The 20,462-nt window shown below is 39.8% G+C and overlaps 1 protein-coding gene across 15 annotated transcripts in view; it reads left to right on the forward strand.

Moving 5' to 3' along the window:
* Positions 1-34: 34 nt before the first annotated feature.
* PSPH (phosphoserine phosphatase) overlaps positions 35-20,462 on the forward strand; it is a 50,001-nt gene continuing 29,573 nt past the window's right edge. For 8 of the 15 annotated variants that reach the window (XM_036115325.2, XM_078074536.1, XM_078074542.1 and 5 more), the window contains exons 1-2: positions 35-234; positions 13,253-13,370. The gene's annotated coding sequence lies outside the window, so the exon portion shown is untranslated. Of the gene's footprint in view, positions 235-13,234; positions 13,371-20,462 lie in introns of all 15 variants that reach the window. The other 7 variants (XM_078074539.1, XM_078074538.1, XM_078074540.1 and 4 more) reach the window with 7 other exon arrangements.

Below are 20,462 nucleotides of genomic sequence, written 5' to 3' on the forward strand. Positions count from 1 at the left end.
GGTCGCGGCGCCTACGGTCCCGCCCCTCGCGGCCGGCCCCGGCGCCATTGCGCACAGGAGGGCACTGTTCCGGGGCAGTAAGGGTTCGCGGTGGTCCGGTGTCGCCGCCAGCCGCGCCCCAGCTTTGCAGACCGGGGACCTGAGGACGGAGGCGGGGCCTGTGGGCCGCGCGCGTCCGGGCGTGACTGCAGAGCGGGCCGCTCTCTCCTGGAGGTCTCTGGCCGCAGGTGTAGGGTGGGCTTCCTCTTTCCCCCCTCGCGCGGTTTGCCCTGCTTCCTCCCCTCGCTTCTTTCCTCCCTGTCACCAGCGTCTTCTTGACTCTCTGCTGTGTGCTTAGAGGGGTTCTCGGTGCTGCGGGGATACAGAAGGGAATCTGATAAGGGCTGCTCGCCCAGTATTGTAGGTGTTTTCAGTTTAGGGGAGATGAATGCAAGGTAGAAAGTGCTCGATGCCTTTTTAGCAAGCTACAGGATCTGTGTGTTGGCGGCTGAGGAGAAGCTGGTCAGCCCACCCTTCCCGCTCAGGACACACTGCTCTCAAGGCAGGTTTTATTTATTTATTTATTTATTTTTAACAATTTTATTTATTTATTTGTCAGAGAGAGAGAGCACAGGCAGAGGGAGTAGCGAGCTCCCTGCTGAGCAGGGAGCCCCATGAGGGACTGGATTCCAGGGCCCTGGGATCATGACCTGAGCCGAAAGCAGATGCTTAACTGACTGAGCCACCCAGGCGTCCCTCAGCAGGTTTTAAATCTCAGATGATTGAGTAGTAGTCTCCTTCTTAAGACAAAATTCCGAAAGATGTCTGTAGTTATTTTCTAGTATCCCGTATTCACCCCCTCATTAGATATACAAGATAACGCCTGGTATTTCATTTTTATAATAACAAAAATTGTTAGAATTCAAAGGTGCCAAAGGGTATATGGTGAAAAGTACGTCCTTGTCCCTCTAGTTCAACTTCCTTCAGACAAGCATAATCACCCTTAGATGCTCTGAATTTCCCAGATGCTTTCTGAATTTATAAATATGTATATGGATATAAGCATTTTTCCCACACAAAATGTCGATTTATGATACACACTGTTGGGTGTATTATACTTAAAGTAGCTTGGCGATTGTACCATATCAATATGAATAGGGATTCCTCATTCTTATTAACAGCTGCATGATATTCTTTGTAAGAGTGACAAAATTAATTAGTCATTCACTGGTTGATATTTAGGTTGTTCCCAATCTTTTGCTATTGAAGTTGCAGTGAATACCCTGGTATATAATGCTTTTAAGTGGCTTTGTATATTTGAGAATCGAAAGCACATATATAAGTTTGAGTAATAGCATTACACAGGAGACTTGTGCTTACCTTATTTGGTAAGTATGCATATTTATTTACTGTTACAGATGTAAGGGGAGACATGAGCAGAGATGAAGATTGTGGAACTTTCAGGCATGTGCTTGCAGGTGGAGAAAGGGGGAGTGGATCTCCTGAGGTACACGATTTAAAGGGGGCACCATAAAACTCAGTAATTGAGATCAATAATATTTTAATGCAGTATTTTTTAAAAAATCAAAATTAATGCAAGAAATCCACAATGAATGGAATTTTAATTAGGCATCTCTACTAACATCACACCAAAGTCTCAGCAAAGCAGAAAGAGCCACATGATCCCTGTAGAGGCAGTCTGTTTGCATATATCATTCTACTGGTCTCCGTTACCACACTTTCAAGCAAATTAATTGTTTTCATTATATGATGCAAAAGAGTGTAGCAAGGGAGTGTTGTCTATATGGTAATGTATGTATAGAGTGGGAAGACTTCAGAATGTCTTTGGAGAATTTCACACAAAAGGTCATGTTCTGGGAGCAGATCCATTTCAATCCATGATTGAAAAAAATGACGTGGTAGCAGATGTTTAGCCATTTGATTCAGGAGGGATTTCAATAAAGAATAAAATTTTGAGGAATGAACCCTAATGAGGCAAGGTGGTATATTAGAAAGAATCCTAGAATCAAACAATTTGAGTTTGAATTCTAGATTTGCAATGTTTACCACTAGGTGAACTTGGACAACTTATTTAACTTTTTTGACTATTTCCTAATATATAAAGTAGGGGTAAATGACATCTTAGAGAAAATTAAATGAGATTGCATGTGTAACATGCTTTGTATTGTGCCTGACATGGAAGGTGTGAAGTAATTGCCACTTTTGCGTTCATATGGTGTAATTAAGGCATATAATTCTTTTTTTTTTAGCTATATAATTCTTATAGCACCTTCACATGTAGTGTTTCATTTGATCCTAATATGAATCCTTTGAAATTTAATAGGTCAGGTATAATCAAACCGGTTTCATAAATGATTAAATCAACACAGAGAAAGGTTAAATGACCAACAGGGTCATGCTGTGTTGTATGAGGAGAGGGCCAAAAACCTAGGTTTCACCCTTGACTTCTCCCTTTGCCCCAGCCCCCCACATCCCCTTACTCCCTGAACACTTTCACTTTCTAGATATATCCATCTCCACTTACACCACTCACGTTTAGGCCATGATGATTTCTTACTTGTACAACTACTCTAGTGCCCTAAGTAATTGTTCTGCCTTATTCCCCATGTTACTACTGGAGCAACCTATCAAAAGTAGATCTACAAGCCACAGCTCTGCTTATAATCCCTGTTATCCTCAAGACCTTAGACTGAAATATAAATGCCTTAATTTGCTTCCAGAATCAACTACATCTTGTGCCTACCTCTCTGGGTTAAAACCCTTTTCTCTCTCTCTTTCTGTCACTCACTCCATGCTCTGGTCATTCTGAATTTTTCAGTGCTTGGAACATTCTACCTGCCTTTCTTCAGCCTGAACCACTCTTCAGGGACCACTTCTCTCCTCTCCTCATTCTTATCCCCATTCCCATCCAGTGGGTATAGAAATAAATAAAACCCCTAATCCTCAAGAAAGCACATGGCCTAGTTATGGAGATAAACTTGTAAACAGGTAAATGACCATAAAGTGTAGGATGTAATAGTTCAGAGATAAATGAAGTACAATGAGCACAAAGGTATTAGCTTTGAGCACCAAGGAAGGTTTCTTAGAGATGAGGGTAATGGGATTTTGAAAGATAGATAGATCCTTTTTGGAAGAAAAGGGCTTAGGAGAGTGATTCCAGACAGCAACAGTGAAAGGACCTGGCATGCCCATTGAAAGGTGGATACTTAGGATGGAGGGAAGAAGGTTGCAAGAGACAAATCTGGAGAAGTAGCATTTCCTGACTGTCATGTCCTGGTTAAGACATCTGGGCCAGCAGTGGGAACCCAACAAACTAGTGATGAAAATTACTCTGGAGGTGGAATGGAGGATGAACTAAGGGAGAAGACGAAGGATAGGGCATTCAGAAAGAAGGATGTTGAAAAGTCCACGCAGAAGGTGATGAAGGCATATTTAATGACATAAAGAGGTGTTCTTGATAAGAGGGAAAAACGTTTTAAGTGGTATAAATTATATGTTCTCATTTTTGTAACCACTCCCCATGTATCTATAGCAAAATAAGGGTATGCATCAAAATATTAATATATTAAAAAATTCAGAATATTTTTATTTTTGCAAACCTCCCCAAATTTATGTATCCACAGAAGGGAGATGCAGAAGTATATACATGAAAATATAAAATATACAAAGTATGTCCAGTGTCTTATTTTTATTAAGTCCCCCAAGTGTATGTGTATGTGTGTGTGTGTATATATATATGTATATATATATACATAATATATATGTGTATATATATATATACATACACATATGTATATATATCAATAAAGAACCAAAAGAATATACATCAACATGTTTAACATTTTGTTTCTATGTTTGCCAATCTTATAGGTGAAAAATGGTATCTTAAAAGTTTTGTTTATTGAGAGTGAAGGTGAGCATATATCTTATATATCTTTGTAGTTCTGTTTCTGTGAACTGTCTATTCATGTCTTTTGTCTGTTTTCCTGTTTGGTTTCTTGTGGATTTGTAGGAGCTCTTATGTTTTCTGTGTTGCAATTAACTTGTCTCAATACTGTTTGTACAGTATTTTGTATTTATGTCTTTTTTCCAATTAAAAGTTTAAAAAATTATTTTCATGTAGTCAGATGTATTTTTTTTCCCCCTTTTATGGGCACTTGGATTTTGTGCTATACTGTGTAAGACAGGCCTTATGCTCTTAAAAAGTATTCTTGGGCGCCTGGGTGGCTCAGTCGTTAGGCGTCTGCCTTCGGCTCAGGTCATGATCCCAGGGTCCTGGGATCGAGTCCCACATCAGGCTCCCTCCTCGAGGGGAAGCCTGTTTCTTCCTCTCCCACCCCTCTACTTGTGCTCCTGCTCTCACTATCTCTCTTCTCTGTCAAATAAATAAATAAAATCTTTAAAAAAAAAAAAAAGTATTCTTAAAGTTCTCCCATGTTTTCATTTGTATTTTTAAGGTTTTAGTTTTCATTTTAACCCTTGATTCATTTGAAATTTATTTCAGTAAGGAATGTGATAAGAATCTGTTGTATTATGAAAATATGTATTTGGTCTTTGTCCCTGGTTCCTGGCACAGAACTCCTTAACCATTTCTGAGTGATGGGAGTATCTATTGTTATCCATAACCATCCCCTTTAGAATACACCTGAGTCTTTGCTAATGATGTGAGTTGAGGTGGGAACCCTAGATAGCCTCAGGATGGGGACTGGTCACTAGAAAGACCAAACACAGTGATTAGAGGGTGGGGACTCTCAGTCCCATTCCCCCATCCTCTGGGGGAGTGGAGGTGGGCAGCAGATAGGTTATAAAAATGATTGAATAACCAGGGTGGGTAAACACATTGATACAGTGGTAGGGTGGTGTACCTAGAGGGCTTGGAAGCTCTGCTCCTTCCTCAGTACCTGGTCTTGTGCGTTTCTTCCATTTGGTTTCTTTCTGAGTCGAGTCTCAAAAATTTTCAAACCTGAGGAAGGAATTGTGGGAACCCCCAAATTTGCAGCCAAGTCAGACAGAAATGGAGGTAGCATGTAGGCCTGGAACTTGTAACTGGTGTCTGAAGTGGAGGCAGTCTGGGACTGAGCCCTTCACTGCAGGTCTGTGCTAATTCCAGGTAGAATTAGAACTGAATTGAGTTGTTGGACACCCAGTTGGTGTTGGAGAATCGAGGAAGTTGGTGTCTGAGGACTGAATTGGTTATTGGTGTTTGGAAAGAGCTCACACAGAATCCAGTTTTATTTTCTTCCAGAATAAGTCACATTTTCCACCATTAATATGTAATGCAGTTATTAGCATATGCTACGTTCTCATATGTATCTGGACCCACTTTGGACTATATTCATAGCTAAGTCCATACAAGTAGCAACACCATATTTTATTTACTATAGTTTTACAATATGTTTCAAAATTTGGTAGAGCTGGATCCTCTTCATCAGTCTTTCTTCAGAAATTTTCTGGCTATTTTGCATGTTTGTTTTTCCTAAATGAAGTATAGAATTATCTAGTTCTGAAAAATCTGTTCTTTTGACCTATGCTTTCAAAAATAAGCATGTATTACTTTTTTAATAAAACACATGTTTTATATGTGGGATATTCAAATTAAAGCAGTGGACATACAGATACCAAAAGGCCAGGGACTACAGGCATTCTTGAGGTAAAATTGACAGAATTTTGAAACATGTACTACATGGTTACCATTTCTAGTCTAGGAGTCTGAAGAGGTCAAAGAAATCCCAGAAGTGGGGCAGGTTTAGAATGGGTAGGTAGACTAATAGTATTGATTTGGGGTAATATTTTTCTGTTATTGGCCATTCATTCTTTGAGTGTACTTTGTGGCAGAGTACTATGCTTGGGGTAAACATGCACATGAAAAGAGAAGGCTCTTTCCTTTAGAGCCTTCCTAGTCTATTAGACAAACATACAGTAGGACACACAATATATACGATGTACTGGACAGCTATAATGGTATATTCTGAGTGCCATGCTACCAGGGAAGACTTCCCAAGGCAAATCTTTTTTAAAAAACTATTAAAAATATATATTTACTTATTACAAAGATAATACATGATAATCATAGAAAAAGTAGCAAAAACAAATTTTTAAATAAATTCACAAACTCCCCTCAGAACCATTTGTGATGGTTAATTTTATGTGTCAGCTTGTCTGGGCCACGTTGGTTCCCAGATATTTGGTCAAATATTATGCTGAAACTTTCGTGAAGGTGTTTTTTGGATAAGAGATTAACAATTTAAATTGGTGGACTTTGAGTAAAGCAGGTTATTCTACATAATATGGGTGGGCCTCATTCAATCAGTTGAAGGCCTTAATAGAATAAAGATTGACCTCCCTATAACAAGAAGGAATTCTGCCAGCAGACTGCCTTTGGATGCAAAGTGCAACTCTTTCTATGCTGCAGGTTTTGGATTTACCAAGCCTCCACAATCACATGAGCCAATTCCTTAAAATAAATTTCTTTCAATCTCTCAACAGTAGATAATGCCCTCACTATAGATGGATATATAGATGTATACACATCCTGTTGGTTCTGTTTGGAGAATCCTAACTAATACAGATTTTGATACTAAGAGTGGTTCTAAAGGAACAGAATCTTAAGGATGAATTCTCTGAATTGGCTCTGGTGTTTCTAGAATTGGCTCTCTGGTCCGATTAGATTTAAAGACACTAATGATTCCGTTTCCAGTAGTAAAGAGAGTAGAAGTGATGATAAAGTCTGTGACATGATATAAAAATAGAAATATGCAAAATATCACTATTGGATATTCCTAATCAAACACTTAATAAGAGGCAAGGAACTGGATTACCATGTACGTGATACCTTCAAACACTGTTGTCAAACTAATGAGTATAGTGAGATTGGCTGTTGCTCCTGATGGAACTGAACAAAGTGGGGAGAAAAAAGGATGAGATCAGGGATTCCGATTCCCGGCCCAAGCACTGTATAAAGGATTGAAAGCTTCTATGTCTATCCTGAAAGATACCCCTATAGCTGCAGAGCTGAGATTGCTGAAAACCAAACCCAGAATCTCACCATGTTAGTAGCCGAATAATAGTGCGCATTGAAAAGTGAGGGCGTTGATGAGGAAGGAATGGGATCCTGATATTTGGAATGGAATGTGTGAGAATACCCTGATGAAGCTGGGGACATTGGGCCTGTAAATTCTGTTGTACTTTGCCAGTAGAAGCAGTCTGTCTCTATAGCTCCTGTCTGAGGAGATATACCCTGCTTTGCACTAGGAAACTGTAATGGTCTGCCCCAAGGCAGTTGCCTTGAAAGACACTGCTGATTCTCTTCAGAACCCACCCCCACCACCCCTCTTTGCTTCTAGAACTGTAACTAGACTAATATCCCCGTAGGCCCTGGAAGCACAAGTAATTATATGAAGAAGTGGCCCAAATATTCATGGTCCCAACTCCTGCTATCCTACCTTCTCTCTCCTAGTCTGCACCTGTGGCTTTAGAGGAAGTTCCCTGTAATCAGGTGACAGAGGAAGAGAAAACTTGGCCCTGGTTTACAAATGGTTCTGCAGGATATGCAGGCACCACCCAGAAGTGGGCAGCTGTGCACACCCATGAGAGGCAGTGATAAAGGGAGATCCTCTCAGTGAGCAGAACTTCAAGCAGTTATGTATACCAATTCATGGGCTGTGGCCAATGGTTTGGCTGGATGGTCAGGGACTTGGAAGGAACATGATTAGAAAATTGGGGACAAGGAAGTCTGGGAAAGAGATACATAGATTGACTTCTCTGAATGGGTGAAAAACATGAATATATGTGTCCCATATAAATGCTCACTCACCAAAGGGTGACCTCAGCAGAAGAGGATTTTAATAAGTGGATAGCAATTGGCCTCTTCAAGCCACCACTGTCACTGCCCAATGAGTTTATTTTAAAAGTGGCCATGGTGTCAGGATGGAGGTTATGATGGGGTCAGCAACATGGACTTTCATTCACCAAGGCTGACCTGGCTGTGGCCACTGCCAAGTGTCCAGGTGGCAGCCGCAGAGACCAACACTGAGTCTCTGATATGACACTTCCTCGGGGTGATGAGCCAGCTACCTGACGGCAGGTGGATTACATTGGACCACTTCTGTCATTGAAGAGGCAACAGTTTTTATTGGAATTGACACTTACTCTGAACATGGATGTGCCTTCCTTGCACACAGTGCTTCTGCCCAAACTACCATCCACGGACTCTCAGAATGCCTTATCCCCCATCATGGTATTCCACGCAGCATTGCTTCTGGTGAAGGGACTCACTTTATAGCAAATGAAACGGCAATGGGCCCATTCTCACGGAATTCACTGGTCTTACAATGTTCCCCACCATCCTGAAGTAGCTGGTTTGACAGAATGGTAGAATGGCCTTTCAGACTCAGTTACAGTGCCAGCCGGGTAGCAGTACCTAGTGGGACTGGGGGAAAGGTTCTCCAGGAGGCTTATATGCTCTGAATCAATGTCCAATATATGGTGCTGTTTTTCTCATAGCAAGCATTCACTGGTCTAGGAATCATGGGGTGGAAATGGGAATGGCATCCCTGGTAACCCAGTAAATTTTTTGCTACCTATCCCTACAACCTTATGCTCTACTAGCCTACTATCTTAGTTCTAAAGGAAGAAATGCTTCTAACAGTAATAATTCCAAAGAATTGGAAATTAAGACTGTCACTTGACCACTTTGGACTCCTCATGCCCTTGAATCAACAGATTTGTCTTTTAACTTTATGGAGTGTTTTTGTTGTGTGGAAACATTTTTATTTACATATGGTCAAACTTATTAATGTTTTTGTAAATTTAAGTACTCATTAAAAATACCTCCTTTACTGCAAAAGTAAGTTTATTTATCCCTATATCACTGGTAATTTTTGCTTTATGAGTATGATATTTATACAACATAATTACATAATTGATTTATATAATGTTATTACATAATTGATATTTGTAACTTTTCATTGTGAATTATAACTCTAAGCAGTATTTCTTATTTAAAGATTTTTGGCCTCCACCTTATCTTCTATTAAAATTATTGCTCCTGCTTTCTTTTATTTGCCCTTGACTAGCAGATCTTTAGTCATCCTATTTCAATCTTCTGAATCACATTCGGTGAGCCTCAATAATGCAACATACAGTTTGGTTTCACTTTTAGATGCAAACTGAAAAAATTTTTTTAAGATTTTTATTTATTTATTTATAAATATTAGGGGTAAACACCTATTAGTGAAATTGCTGGGTCATAGGGTAGCTCTATTTTTAACTTCTATTTTATTTTATTTTATTTTGTTTTTTTATGTTAGTCCCCATACAATACATCATTAGGGTTTGATGTAGTGATCCATGATTCATTGTTTTCATATAACACCTAGTGCTCCATGCAGTATGTGCCCTCCTTAATACCCATCCCCGGGCTAACCCATCCCCCCACCCCCCTCCCCTCTAAAACCCTCAGATTGTTTCTCAGTATGGAGGTTCCTCAAGAAATTAAAAATAGATTAACTTCTTTTTTTTTTTTTTTTAAAGATTTTATTTATTTATTTGACAGAGAGAGACACAGCGAGAGAGGGAATACAAGCAGGGGGAATGGGAGAGGGAGAAGCAGGCTTCCCGCGGAGCAGGGAGCCCGATGCGGGGCTCGATCCCAGGGCCCTGGGATCATGACCTGAGCCGAAGGCCACCCAGGTGCCCCAAAATAGATTAACTTCTTGAGGAACCTCCATACTGTTTTCCAGAGTGGCTGTATCAGTTTGCATTCCCACCAACAGTGTAAGAGGGTTCCCTTTTCTCCTCATCCTTGTCAACTCCTGTTGTTTCTTGTGTTGTTAATTTTAGCCATTCTGACTTCTGTGAGGTGCTATCTCATTGTGGTTTTGATTTGTATTTCCTTGATGCTGAGTAATGTTGAGCATTTTTTCATGTGTCTGTTGGCCATTTGGATCATGTCTTCTGCCCATTTCTTGACTGGATTTTTTGTTTTTTGGGTGTTGAGTTTGGTGAGTTCTTTATAGATTTTGGATATTAACCGTTTATCTGATATGTCATTTGTGAATATCTTCTCCCATTCTGTAGGTTGCCTTTTAGTTTTGTTGTTTCCCTTGATGTGCAAAAACTTTTTGCCTGATGACGTCCCAATAGTTTATTTTTGCTTTTGATTCCTGTATCTCTGGAGAGATGTCTAGCAAGAAGTTGCTGTGGCCGAGGTCAAAGAGGTTGCTGCCTGTGTTCTCCTCTAGGATTTTGATGGATTCCTGTCTCACATTTAGGTCTTTCATCCATTTTGAGTCTATTTTTGTGTATGGTGTAAGAAAGTGGTCCAGTTTCATTCTTCTGCACATAGCTGCCCAGTTTTCCCAAAACCATTTGTTGAAGAGACTGTCTTTTTTCCATTGGATATTCTTTCCTGTTTTGTCAAAGATTAGTTGACCATAGAGTTGAGGATCCATTTCTGGGTTCTCTCTTCTGTTCCGCTGATCTGTCTGTTTTTGTGCCATACTATACTGTCTTGATGATTATAGCTTTTTAATACAGCTTGAAGTCTGGAAATGGGATGCTTCCAGTTTTGATTTTCTTTTTCAACATTCCTTTGGCTATTTGGGGTCTTTTTTGGTTCCATACAAATTTTAGAATTATTTGTTCCAGCTCTGTGAAAAGTGCTGGTGGTATTTTGATAGGGATTGCATTGAATGTGTAGATTGCTTTGGGTAGCATAGACATTTTAACAATATTTGTTCTTCCAACCCATGCACATGGAATGTTTTTCCATTTCTTTGTGCCTTGCTCAAATTCTTTCTTAAATGTTCTATATTTTTCAGAGTACAGATCCTTTACCTCTTTGGTTAGGTTTATTCCTAGGTATCTTATGGTTTCTGGTGCAATTGTAAATGGGATTGATTCCTTGATTTCTCTTTCTGTTGCTTCACTGTTAGTGTAGAGAAATGCAGCAGACTTCTGTACATTGATTTTATATCCTTCAACTTTGCTGAACTCCTGTATCAGTTCTAGCACTTTTTTTGGTGGAATCTTTTGGGTTTTCTACATTTCATGTTGTCTGTGAGGAGTGGAAGTTTGACTTCTTCTTTGCCAATTTGGATGCCTTTTATTGCTCTTTGTTGAGTAGATGTCCTTATCATGTTCCTGACCTTAGCAGAAAAGCTCTCAGTTTTTCCCCATTGAGGTTGATATTCACTGTGGGTCTTTCATATATGGCTTTTCTTTTCTTTTCCTTTTTAAAAATATTTTATTTATTTATTTGACAGAGAGATAGTGAGAGCAGGAACACAAGCAGGGGGAGTGGGAGAGGGAGAAGCAGGCTTCCCGCCGAGCAGGGAGCCCGATGTGGGACTTGATCCCAGGACCCTGGGATCATGACCTGGGCTGAAGGCAGACACTTAATGACTGAGCCACCCAGGTGCCCCCGTATATGGCTTTTCTGATGTTGAGGTATGTTTCCTCTATCCCTACATCGTGGAGGGTTTTTATCAAGAAAGGATGCTGTACTTTGTCAAATGCTTTTTCTGCATCTATTGAGAGGATCGTATGGTTCTTATCCTTTCTCTTTTATTAATGTGGTGTATCACATTGTGGATGTGGATTTGTGGATGTTGAACCACCCCTGCTGCCCAGGAATAAATCCCACTTGGTCATGTGAATAATTCTTTTAATGTACTGTTGGATCCTATTAGCTAGTATCTTGTTGAGAATTTTTGCATCCATGTTCATCAGGGATATTGGTCTGTAATTCCCCTTTATGGGGGGATCTTTGTCTGGTTTTGGGATCAAGGTGATGCTAGGCTCATAGAATGAGTTTGGAAATTTTCCTTCCATTTCTGTTTTTGGGAACAGTTTCAGAAGAATAGATATTAATTCTTCTTTAAATGTTTGATAGAATTTTACTGGGAAGCCATCCAGCCCTGGACTCTTGTTTGTTGGGAAGTTTTTGATTACTGAATCAATTTCTTTGCTGGTTATGGGTCTGTTCAGGTTTTCTGTTTCTTCCTGTTTCAGTTTTGATAGTTTATATGTTTCTATGAATGCATCCATTTCCCCCAGATTGCCTGATTTGTTGGCATATAATTGCTCATAATATTCTCTTATAATTGTTTGTATTTCTTCAATGTTGGTTGTGATCTCTCCTCTTTCATTCATGATTTTATTTATTTGGGTCCTTTCTCTTTTCTTCTTGATAAGTCTGGCTAGGGGTTTAACATCTTTTTAATTCTTTTAAAGAACCAGCTCTTAGTTTTGTTGACCTGTTGTACTGTTGTTGTTTTTTTAAAATTTCTATATCATTGATTTCTGCTCCAATCTTTATTATTTCTCTTCTTCTGCTGGATTTGGGCTTTATTTGCTGTTTTTTCCCCACTCCTTTGGGTGTAAGGTTAGGTTGCGTATTTGAGACTTTTCTTGCTTCATGAGGAAGGCCTGTATTGCTATATACTTCCCTCTTAAGACTGCCTTTGCTGCATCCCAAAGGGTTTGAACTGTCATGTTTTCATTTTTATTTGCTTCCATGTATTTTTTAAATTCTTTAATTTCCTTCTTGACCCATTCATTCTTTAGTAGGATATTCTTTAACCTCCATGTATTTGTGGTCCTTCCAAATTTCTTGTGGTTGACTTCAAGTTTCATAGCATTGTGGTCTGAAAATATGCATGGTATGATCTCAACCTTTTTGTTCTGATTGAGTCCTGATTTGTGACCCAGTATGTGATCTATTCTGGAGAATGTTCCATGTGTACTTGGAGAGAATGTGTATTCTGCTGCTTTAGGATGAAATGCTCTGAATATATCTGTTAAGTCCATCCAGTCCAGTGTGTCATTCAAAGCTCTTGTTTCAGGGCGCCTGGGTGGCTCAGTTGGTTAGGCTCCTGCCTTTGGCTCAGGTCATGATCCCAGGGTCCTGGAATTGAGCCCCACATTGGGCTCAGTGGGGAGTCTGCTTCTCCCTCTGCTCCTTCCCCTGCTCATGCTCTCTGTAGCTCTCTCTCGTGTGTTCTCTCTCTCTCAAATAAATAAATAAATAAAATCTTGAAAAATTTTTTGAAGAATTTTTTAAAAAACACACAAAAAAACAAAAAAGAAAACAAACCCCTCATTTCCTTGTTGATCTTCTGCTTAGGTGAGATGCCCATTGCTGTGAGTGGGGTGTTAAAGTCCCCTACTCTTATTGTATTATTATCAATGAGTTTCTTTAAATTTGTTATTTTTTTAAACTCTTTTTTTAAAGAGTTTATTTATTTGACAGAGAGAGAGAGAGCAGCAGAGGGAGAGGGAGAAGCAGACTCTCCACTGAGCAGGAAGCCTGATGCAGGACCTGAGCCGAACGTAGACGCTTAACTGACTAAGCCACCCAGGAACCCTCTGTAAGTTCATTACTAATTGATTTATATATTTGGCCACTCCCAAGTTAGGGGCATACATATTTATAATTGTTAGATCTTGTTGGATAGAGCCCTTTATTATGATATAGTGTCCTTCTTCATCTCTTATTACAGTCCTTGGTTTAAAATCTAGTTTGTTTGATGTAAGGATTGCCACCCCAGCTTTCTTTTGAAGTCCATTAGCATGATAGATGGTTCACCACCTCCTCACTTTGAATCTGGAGGTGACTTTGGGTCTAAAATGAGTTTCTTGTAAGCAGCATATCGATGTGTCTTGTTTTTGTTTTTCTTTCTGATACCCTTGTCTTTTGATTGGAGCATTTAGTCCATTTACATTCAGAGTAATTATTGAAAGATATTAATTTAGTGCCATTGTACTACCTATAAAGTTGCTGTTCCTGTAGATTGTCTCTGTTCCTTTCCAGTCTTCATTACTTTTGGTCTCTCTTTCTGCTCAAAAGGTCCCCTTTAATATTTCTTGCAGGGCTGGTTTAGTGTTCACGAATTACTTTAGTTTCTGTTAGTCTTGGAAACTCTCTCTCCTTTATTCTGAATGACCAGTCTTGCTGGATAAAGTATTCTTGGCTGCTGCATATTTTTCCCAATTAGCACATTGAATATATTATGCCAGTCCTTTCTTACCTGCCAGGTCTCTGTGGACAGGTTGGCTGCCAGCCTACGTGCCTACCTTTGTAGGCACAGTACCTCTTGTCCCAAACTACTTTCAGGTTTTCTCTATATCTTTGTAATTTGCATGTTTCACTATACTATGTTGAGGTGTTGACCTATTTTTGTTGATTTTGAGGGGAGTTCTCTGTGCTTCTTGGACTTGAATGCCTGTTTCCTTCCCCAGATTAGGGAAGTTCTCAGCTATACTTTGTTCAAATGAACCTTCTGCCCTCTTTTCCCACTCTTCTTCTGGGACTCCTATATTACGGATGTTATTTTGCTTTATGGAATCACTAAGTTCCCTAGGTCTACCTTTGTGATCTAATAGTTTTCTTTCCCTCTTCTTTTCATCTTCATTATTTTCCATAGTTTTATATTCTATATCACTGCTTCACTCATCTGCTTCTTTCATCTTTGTTTTTGTGGTCTCCACTTGGGACTTCATCTCAGTTACAGCATTTTTACTTTTGGCCTGACTAGATTTTGGTTCTTGTATCTCTACAGTAAGGGATTCTCTAGTGTCTTCTATGCGTTTTTCAAGCCTGGCTGGTATCTTTATAATTGTTGTTTTAAATTCTAGTTTGGATATCTTACTTATAGCCATACTGACTAAATCCCTGGCTGTGGGTACTACCTCCTGTTATTTCTTCAGGGGTAAATTTCTCCATCTCATCATTTTGTCCAGAAAAGAAAACAAAAATAACAACAAGAACAGAAACAAAATACAAAAAACAAAACTAGATCCTGGGTGTGTTTTGGTCTGCTTGTTAAAAGAAACTGGATCCCAAAATAAGAAAGAAAGAAAAACATATATATGTAAAAGTAAAATAAAATACAATGAAAGGAAACTAAAAATACATATACAAAATATATATAAAATAAAAATTAAGAAAGAATTGAAAAAATAAGAAAATAACTGAAGAAGTAACACTAAAAGACTAAAGAATAAAAATACAAAGAATGCTAGATACTGTCTTCCCTTAGAGCTGAAGCTTTGCAGCCCTCTATGATCAGTAAACTGGGTGCAAGTGAGTTGTTTGTGGTGGTCTTCCGGGGGAGGGGCCTGTTGCGCTGAGTCTCAGGTGGACTTGCCCTAGTGGAGATGTGCCTCCCTCCAGTGCACAGGGAGGCAGGGCTCTGTGTAAGCAGCCCTGGGGTCCACTAGGTGGTGCTGTTTGGCTCCCTGAAGGCTTTCAGCACTGATGGGCAGGATGAGTATCTCCTTGCCCAGCTGTCCAGCCGCAGAGCTGAAAGTTTGCATCCCAGACTCTTCAGTGAGCCCTCACAGGAGACCAATCAATCACTGTTGTCCACCTGGTTTCTGCCAGAACTCTGGGTTCACCCTGCCTGTGTCTAAGCGTTTTTCTCTCAGGCATGCACTGAGTTCCAAAACTCTAACTTTTAGGGACTCCACCCGTTCTTGCGGACCTGGGGAATCTCAGACCCTGCGGTCACACCTAGGATTCCACCCTGCTTCGCCACCAGAGCACCTTTAAGCCAGGCACATCCCCCACTCTAGCAGACTTCTACAGGTTCCCATGTTGGCTCCGCTGCTTCTAAGACTTTGGGGTAGTCTCCTTAGGCAGGCTCTCTCCCCGCCACCATATCCTTAGCTATATCACACTGGATTCAAGTCTCCGCACCTCCTACCTTCCAAATTAGTGGTCGCTTTTTTACTAGTAGACTTGCAGCATTTGTTTTCTCAGACTTCAGATTGATTTTTTGGGTGTTTAGAATGATTTGATAACTATCTAGCTGTATTCGAGGGATGAGACAAACTTAGGGTCCCCCTATTCTTCTGCCATCTTAGCTCCTGTCCTGAAGAGATCTTTAGATCCCCAAGAACTATATGGATCTCCAGACTGCATCTCTCACAACTCCCCCATTTCATTCCTCTGGGCCTGTTTCAGACACCATTCTCTGGTGAGGGCAACGGCTCTTGCTTTCAAACGGCCTTTAGAAGTGAGGACCACACTATGGTTCATCTTGATGGGATGAGTGTCCTGCAGATGCTGGAAAGAACAGGAAGGCCTTGGCATGGAGCTATGACACTAGGTCCAGGAGGGGGAGGAGCTGAAGGAGAACAATGAGCTGATGCAAGCTCAGCCCCTGCCTCCCACCAACAAGGTGAGCAGGAAGCTGATGATGGTTTCTTCAACCGTCTCTCCTTATTTTTAAATCCAGTAGCTGTTATTTATATATCTTTTTTTTAAGTGTTTTTTTTTTTTTTTTTTTTTTTAAGATTTTATTTATTTATTTGATCGAGAAACAGCGAGAGAGGGAACACAAGCAGGGGGAGTGGGAGAGGGAGAAGCAGGCTTCCCGCCCAGCAGGGAACCCGATGCGGGGCTCGATCCCAGGACCCTGGGATCACGACCTGAGCCGAAGGCAGACGCTTAATGACTGAGCCACCCAGGTGCCCCATTTATGTATCTTTAGATACTTATTTTGTTCTCATGTTTTGGTTATTTTCTTTGGGAAGTTCAGCTGTGCTTTTGCTGCCTCTCCCTTGTCTGTTTTCTATAGCATCATTTTCTCTTTCATTCTCTCATTATTTTATATAGTTTGCTTAATTCTCTTTCATTATAAATTGTTTGCTCATTTTTATCCTCTGTATTGGAAAATGAGTTTTTCATAGTATCTATTTTTATTTGTGTTCTTTTTAGTTTCATCTTTATTTCTTGATTTTCCCCCTTCGACTTTTCCCCGAGATTTTATGTTTTGTCTTATGTCTTCCTCTTCTCTTGTCATCTCTTCATCTCTTCCCTGAATTCCTGCTTTTGTAGTTTTGTTTGGATGGAGGCAATTCAATGTGTTTTTAATATCAAGACAGAATGTATAATCAATCTTAGTTTTCATCTTTTCTGTGACTAACAGTTTTCTGGTGTGTACTTTTATCTGTAGGTAAGATTTGCTGCCCTTTTCTACCATTCTTACATAGTAATTTTGTATGAAAAGTTGTATTAGTTTATATAACAAAAAACCACAGACTGGGTGGCTTAAACAATATAAACTTATTTTCTCACTGTTCTGCAAGCTAGAAGTCCAAGATCAAGGGGTCAGCAGGTTTGGTTTCTTCCAAGGCCTCTCTTTGGCTTGTAGATGGCTCTTTTCTCACTGTGTCCTCATAGGGTCTTTGTTCTGTGTGCACTCACATTTCTGGTGTCTCTCCATGCATCCCAACTTTCCTCTTTGTATTAGGATCCCAGTTGGATTGGATTAGGGTGCTATCTAAAGACCTCATTTTAACTTAATCATCTCTTTGAGAATCTTATCTCCAACTGTTCTCACTATTCTGAAGTGACTAGAGGTTAGAACTTAAGCATATGAATTTTGGGGGGTACACAATTTTAACTCGTAACAAAGGTATTTGTCACTTTGTGCTCCTTTATTTTATTTTTAATCCATTTTTAAATGAGTTGTGTTTTCTAGGACCCACGATTTTCAGGGATCTCCCGTGAAGGAAGGGCAAGAGGGGCCAAGGTAGTTTTCCAGGCTGAACAGTGCCAAAGTTTTTAGCTGCCACAGTCAGACTGCCTCGTTCCATGTGGCTCTTCTTTTTTTTTTTTTTAAATATTTTATTTATTCATTTATTTGAGAGAGTGAGAGAGAGAGAGCAAGCACATGAGGGGGGGAAGGTCAGAGGGAGGAGCGGACTCCCTGCTGAGCAGGGAGCCCGATTCGGGACTCGATCCCGGGACTCCAGGATCATGACCTGAGCCGAAGGCAGTCCCTTAACCAACTGAGCCACCCAGGCGCCCCCCATGTGGCTCTTCTTTGCGGTTTTTGTGTAGCCCCTCTTCCTTTGCTTCCTTGTTCTAAGCTGGCCCAGTAGGGCTTCTGCTGTCATACCTGTGCTCCCTGGCATCGTCATTGGTCATTGCACCCAGGAAACATAGCGCCTGCATTTGAGGTGGGCTGTTTATCTACTTTCTGAGATTTACCATATGTGGTTTCCAAGACATTCTTTTGGATACTCTGTACCTTCTCTGTCTACTCTGTTCCTTGTAGCTTCAGTTCAACCTCACTTCTTATCTCTGTGGATGCTCTGGGTGTTTTGAACAACAAGCTTTTTCATTTTCATGTGAACTTTTCATCCTCAGGGAATGTACTTTCTGGTGTTTTCTGGGATCTGCTGCTGCTGGTTCCTTAAACACTTCCAAGTGCCACTTCCCATGTAGTTGCTGCCCAATCTCAGCTGCTCTTGGTAGCCCTTACTCAGATCTTGGAAACTCTAGTTGCTTTTCGTCTCCTAGTATTGTGGAATACAGGATTTTCAGGTCCCCCTCAATCATCTCTCTGTTGCTTTGTAGAATTTCTAGGAGGAGGAGAGGGAAGATTCAGTCATGAATTGCTGCACTTTTTTATGTTGTATCATATTGCTTTGTAATATAAATTTTCCTATTTTTCTCCATTATAAGGATAGCTTTGTGTTTTCCCTAATGACAAACATAATACATAATGCATAGCCACGTAGGAAATTCAAGTAATACAAAAGAGTACAAGGAAGAGTGAAAATCATTGAGAGGCAGCCATTCAGCATTTTGGTAAACATTTCAAATATCTTTCAATTACACACAGATTTATATGGATAAGTTCATACTATATATATTGTTTTGTATTCTGCATTTTTATTCAGTAATTTGTCCAAAGTTCTTTGTCAATAAATATAGATTTACCGTCCTTTTTAATTGCTATGCTGTATTCTATTGTACAATAAATGTATATACCATAAATTGTTTAACTTATCTAATGAACATCCTAAAAGAGAAATATTTATGCATTGATTGAGCTCTTTGGGATAGGTAACTAGTTAAGTTAAAAAATTGCGTGGATTTATATTCACACTACTAATAAGTGCCCATTTTCCTGCATCCTTATCAACCTTTTCAATCTTGTATGTCTGTGAAAAAATTTGTAACTCATTATTTTTCTTTGAATTTCTTTACTAGTGTTAATTAGATCTTTTGTTTGTTTATTGGCCTTTAGTGAATTGCATAGTCATGTTGTTTGCCCATTTTTCTACTGGAATTAGTTTTCTCCTCTTATTTGTAGGCCTTCTTTGCAATCTGTGCTGTTCTTTGGCCTGCCTTTGTCATAATCTGTTCCTTGCTCTTCCTTTGCTCTGCTCTGACACCTAGGAAAAATACATTTCCCCTCAGGTTCCTGTGTCAGCTGGCTTCTCGCTAGATTTGGCCAAGAGAAAGCCCTGAAGAGAGGAAGTGAGAAACCAGGGTATTTCTCCCCCATGTTTCAGGTGGCAATGTGTGTATTTCCTCTGTGGCTCTTGCTTCAACTGGGCAGGTCACTGCGGTTCCAGCTCTACCGGATAATCCTGTGCCTAGTAATACCGCTTCCCCAGAGTTGGTAAAGGCTTCTTGCAATTGTTAATCTCTGAGGTGCTTTACCATACCCTGTTAGGCTTCTCAGTTCTTCCATTAAATATCTAACTATTTAGTCTTAACTATTTAGTCTTAACTTCCCTTTATTGTATATACTCAGAATGGTTTTAATTTTACTATGGCTTACTTTTTTAATATTTAAAGACATTATATTTTTAGAGCAGTTTTAGGTCCAGAGAAAAATTGAGAGGAAGGTACAGTTTCTATATACCCTTTGCCCCCATGCATGCAGAACCTCCCCCATTACCAATGTCCCTCTCCAGAATGGTACATTTGTTACAATTGATGAGCCTACGCATCCTAATCACTCAGGTTCATAGTTTATATTAGAGTTCACTCTTGGTGTTGTACATTCTTTGGGTTTGTACAAATATGCAATGACATGCATCTATCATTATAGTGTCACACAGAGTATCTTCACTGCCCTAAAAATCCTCTGTGGTCTGCCTATTCAATTTATCCTCCTACCCCATACCACCCCCTGCAAACCCTAGCAACTACTGACCTTTTCACCTTTTCCATTGTTTTGCCTTTTCCAGAATGTCATATAGTTGGAATCATATAGTATATAACCTTTTCAGATTGGCTTCTTTCACTTATTAATATGCACTTAAGCTTCCTCCATGTCTTTTTAGGCTCAATACCTCATTTCTTTTTAGCACTGAGTAATTAATATTTTGTCTGCATGTACCACACACAGTTTATTTATCCATTCACCTGTTTATTTTAATTTTTTTAAAGTAAGCTCTATACCCAGTGTGGGGCTTGAACTCATGACCCCAAGATCAGGAGTTTCATGCCTACTGACAGCCAGCCAGGTGCACCCCTACCCAATCACCTATTGAAGGACATCTTGGTTGCTTCTAAGTTTTGGCAATTATGAATGAATAAAGCTGCTATAAACATCCGTGTGCAGATTTTTGTGTGGACATAAATTTTTAACTCATTTGGGTAAATACCAGGGAGTACAATTGCTAGGTTGTATGATAAGAGCATGTTTAGT

This window comes from Halichoerus grypus, chromosome 6, assembly GCF_964656455.1.
Source record: "Halichoerus grypus chromosome 6, mHalGry1.hap1.1, whole genome shotgun sequence".
In the NCBI taxonomy this organism is placed as follows: domain Eukaryota; kingdom Metazoa; phylum Chordata; class Mammalia; order Carnivora; family Phocidae; genus Halichoerus; species Halichoerus grypus.